General features: G+C 34.6%; 1 non-coding gene across 1 annotated transcript; it reads left to right on the top strand.

The window, feature by feature from the left end:
• The first annotated feature begins 4477 nt into the window (after positions 1–4477).
• On the top strand, positions 4478–4550 carry Trnar-ucg (transfer RNA arginine (anticodon UCG)). The gene has a single exon. It is a non-coding gene; the product is annotated as a tRNA-Arg (tRNA).
• The last annotated feature ends 432 nt before the right edge of the window (positions 4551–4982 follow it).

Raw genomic sequence — 4982 nt, 5'->3', positions numbered from 1 at the left:
AGAGAAAAAATTCTTAAAATTCGTCGGTATTAGGTCTAAAAACGGTTTCGGAATGCACGGTTACGGAATAAACGGTTATGGAATATTACGGAAAAAGAAAGTTTCTCCAATTACCTAAGGTATACGTCACTTTTGATATTTAATGAATTTTTCTTTTCATAAATATAAGGATGTTTCAGGAAAATAGCTTAAATCTATTCTTAGAAGACTTTTTTTTTCAAAAGTTACTCTAATTTATAAATTCAGAAACTAAAAAAATTAAGGATAGAATTTGTTTCCCATCGCCATCATGGCTTAGGACCATTTAAAAAAAATTAAACAAGAGAAAAAAGGCACAAAGATGCTTCTATTACTTCTCCGTGTTAGGTCCTGATATCGGATTTTAGAACTAAACAGGTAGCGCTGCAGTATTTTCAATAAAAACTGATATTTCAAGTCTTATGGCCACATTCTCAGGTTGATCAATATTCAACTTTCAAGCATAAAGTTTGTGACTGACTAGTTCAAGTTGAGACGTAAGCTATGGGTATTTGAAAACAGAAAAGATGGGGGATTGAAACAGCAGTTTTCTATCTGTAACGTGAACTTAGTAATTACACGATTATACGGCATTACTGGCGAATTGGTATTAATATTTATTCAAGTTTTTCCAACCAATTTTTTCTTATTTCATTTTTTTCTGTTGTACAAGTATGACATTAAAATAGCTGACAAAAATGCCATTTAAAAATCATGGCTTACTTTGGTATTGAATCTCAATAGCACTTGAAATATATGCACTTGAATATTACGTATTAGGGGGTATCGCTCCCTTGTCAATACATCACTCTTTACGCTGGAGCTCAAATTTTGTCCCAATTCATTAAGAATAACTTCTGAATGGCAAAGGCCGTTTTTTTTAGAATAAATAGCTTTTTTAGAAGTGCAAAAAAATTAGCATAAAGAGCGAGTTATTGACGAGGGAGTGGCCCCCTAATATCTATGTATATAAAAATAAGTTGTCTGTGTGTGTGTGGGTCTGTCGGGTGACCTCATGTTTGTGTGTCGACTGACGTCATGTTTTCGACTGACGAAATTACAGACCGGGACATCGGGACACAAATGACAACCGGGACACCGGCACATAGGGAATATAAATGACGACCGGGACACTCAAAGAGAAAGTAACCAGTACACAAGGAATGTTCGATTAGCAATCACCATCAACAAAGCACCGGGACACAAATGACGACCGGGAGACAGGGAGTATAAATGACGACCAGGACATAAGTAAAAAAAAAACTAAAAAAAACTAAAAAAAAGGTAAAAACTACAAAAAAACTAAAAAGAAAAAAAAAACTAAAAACTAATAAAAAAACTAAAAAAGCTAAAAAACTAAAATAACTAAAAAAGAAAAAAAAAGAAAAAGGGAAAAAAAAAATGAAAAATAAAGGAGAAAAACAAAACTAAAAAAAAATAAATAAAAAACAACTAAAAAGAAAAAAGAAAAAAAAACTAAAAAAACTTAAAAGAAAAAAGGGGAAAAATACAAAAATTTATTTCATCATATACCATTTCAAAAACGAATGTGTATACAGACCGGGACACCGGGATACAAATGACGACCGGGACACAGGGAATATAAATGACGACCGGGACACAGGGATACAACTACAAAGGGGACGCCGGGGGGCACAGGGGGATATATAAATGACGACGGGGACAGGGAATGTTTGATTAGCAATCACCATCAACAAAGCTCAAGGGCAATCATTAGAATCATGAGGTATAACTAAAAAAACTAAAAAAAAGGTAAAAAACTAAAACCTAAAAAAAGACTAATTCAAAAACGAATGTATATACAGACCGGGACACAAATGACGACCGGGACACCGGGACACAAGGAATATAAATGACGCCCGGGACCCTCAAAGAGAAATGACAGACTGGGACACCGGGACACAAATGACGACCGGGACACATGGAATATAAATGACGACCGGGACACAGGGACACAACTACAACGGGGACGCCGGGGGGCACAGGGGGATATATAAATGACGACGGCGACACAGGGAATCGTCGATTAGCAATCACCATCAACAAAGCTCAAGGGCAATCATTAGAATCATGAGGTATAGATCTGGAGACGGATTGTTTTCCCATGGACCATTATATGTTACATGTTCAAGAGTCGGTAAACCTGACAATCTATTTATATGCACAGACAATGGGACAGCAAAGAATGTTGTATATTCGCAAGTTTTACGTAGTTAAAAACATATATATATATATATATATATATATATATATATATATATATATATATATATATATATATATATATATATATATATATATATATATATATATCTATATTCACAGGTGGGACATAGGGACACAACTACAATGGCGCGTAACTAATATGGCACGTAACGACTTACGCGCGCGGGGGGGCTTGGAGGGGGGCGAAGCACCCCCACTAACTAGGTGTTGGGGTTTTGCTAGTATGTAATAAGTTCTGTTCGTTTTCAGTTATAATGTTGCTTCTTATTTCAATTGAAATAGATTGTTTTTATTTAATTTTTGATAGTTTTTTTTTCAAATAATTTAGAAAAATTCGGCTCCCCCTCCGCGGAATACCTCCTTTCCTCATTAAACCATGGACAGATTCTCCACTTTAGTCCTCCCACGCCCCTCCCACAAGAAAATTCCAATGAAAACGTCGATATACTTCCCATTAACCAATACTATACTTAAACAATGGGCAAAGTCCATAACTTTCAGACACTCCCCCGGGGACTGTGGGGTGTGAAGTCATCCTCAAAGACATATTTATTCGAGTATACTGAACAAAATCGCTATCTTAACATTTTTATCTGGTGAATTAAGGGGAAAGTGAAGATGGGAGGGAGGCTAACAGCCCTCCTTTTTTGCTGCTTTAAAAAGTCACTAGAACTTTTGATTTCCTATTAAATGAGCCCTATACCGATCTTTTATGATTACGCTTTGATTTTATTACCCCTGTGAAAAAAAAAGAACTAAAAAAAATTCCCCCTTTTTCAAAATTGGGTAAGTTTTGCAGGCTCGTAACTTTTGATGGGTTCCATTAAATTTGATGAATTTTATATGTTTGGAAGAAGCATCAAAATTCGATTATTTTTATGTATCTATTGTTATCAAGTTAAATTTTAAGTTCCTTTTATTATCAATATACTTCCATCTGTAAACAAAAATATCCCATCCCAAAGGGCTCAATGGCCCGTCATTTGGGGAAAAAAACAAAAAAACAAAATATGAATAACTATTAAATACATTAACACCTAAAATATATTTAGATTCTATTCACCAATCCTTACCCGTGTACAGCTGGTCTCACCATCTAGTTTAAAAAAAAAATATACATCGAGAAACACTAACACCACTAAATTCTAAATAGTTGAATTCATTCCAAATAATTAATTAGTTAAATTCATTTTAAATAATTAATTAATTAAATTAAATCTAAATAATTAAACAATATAAATAACTGAGTCAATATTATAAATTATTTTTTTTTATCAAAAGTTTCTTTAACTGTTTCTTGAAGGAGCCTTTGGTACAGGACCGTCGAATCACAACAGGAACGGAGTTCCAGTCAATCCCGATAACAACTATCAGACCAAAGTCCGAGCGCACTGCAGGGGTGGATGGCACTAGCACATCATCCGGATTCTTAGTTTCATAAGGATTGACATTTCCAACAAGTTCAAGTAGCCCAGAAAAACTTGATGGAAGGTCTCCGCGGAAATATTGAAATGCAATGAAAGAGAGGAATGAATATTCAGAAGTTCAGCAGAAATATGAGTGGTAGACTGCGGGTCTACCCTCTTAGTGTGAGTAAGGCAAAAATCTGTGGCGGTCATAAAAGGACGGAATTTACATAAAAGAAACTACAGCCTTGATTGGATCCTTTAGAGCAGTGGTTCCCAACTGATTTCGGGCCATACCTTTCTAGGCATTTCTAAAATCCTCTTTTTCCCTCATAATATTTAAATTTTGTTATTCAAAATTTCTGGGATTTTCACCTGAGGGAAGCTTAAAAGGCCGTTAAATTGGTATCTTTTTTTGGGTCGTCCTCTAAGCATACTTTATACTAATGAAATATATTGTGTATAATACAACACACCTGAGGACAACACCTTTTATTCAATGTATTACATCATTGCAATACTATCATTTATCTTTTTTCCTCTTCAAATGCATATGAACGTGACATGATTCACATGAAAATTGTTTTTTATTTTCAAAATTGAGGCTTTAAATTATAGTCAGCTGAAGGGTGCATGTCCTGCCGATGAATCACCAAAATTTTGCGTTGCCGCACCGGTGGGGCCCGCACCCAACGCTGGGAATGTTAGATGTAGAGGATACAACTTTAGGTATTTGCAATATCAGGTTCCTAGTAGCTTCAAACAATTTAAATAAATACAATATACAAATATACAATATATTCTAAGGCCGCGTGGCCTAATAGATAAGGCGTCGGACTTCGGATCCGAAGATTGCAGGTTCGAGTCCTGCCGTGGTCGTATAAATAAATACAATATACTCTAATATACAATTTACATTTAGTTACAATTTAAACAAAATTTAAACAAACTTCTCATGGTACTTCGGAAAATCTTAAACTTAAAGAAATCAACTGATTTTGTTTCTTTATTAGTTTAAATGGATAAACCAAATAGGCCTACTTGCAGCAGAAATTTTTTAAAACTCTAGTTTGTAAAAGTTTTTAAAGCCAGCTGCCGAAAAGTATTATTTTTCTGAAATCTCAAATTCTTCTAGGAGTATTCCAAGTAGAATCATCTATTTACGAAGTTTTGCTGACAAGCTTGATTCAATATAATGCCTGTTCTGTAGTTGGCAGCATTTCACTCTTTATTTTGTCGATGTTGAAGTGACGAAGATGCCTTTTGACAGGAGAAAGTTTCGAAAGTTTGAAAAGCTTTTCAATCTACATT

The sequence above is a fragment of the Artemia franciscana genome, unplaced genomic scaffold (assembly GCF_032884065.1).
Source record: "Artemia franciscana unplaced genomic scaffold, ASM3288406v1 Scaffold_1489, whole genome shotgun sequence".
Classification (NCBI taxonomy): Eukaryota; Metazoa; Arthropoda; class Branchiopoda; order Anostraca; family Artemiidae; genus Artemia; species Artemia franciscana.
The sequence above is the reverse complement of the archived record's forward strand: the minus strand, read 5'-3'. Positions and strand labels throughout refer to the sequence as shown.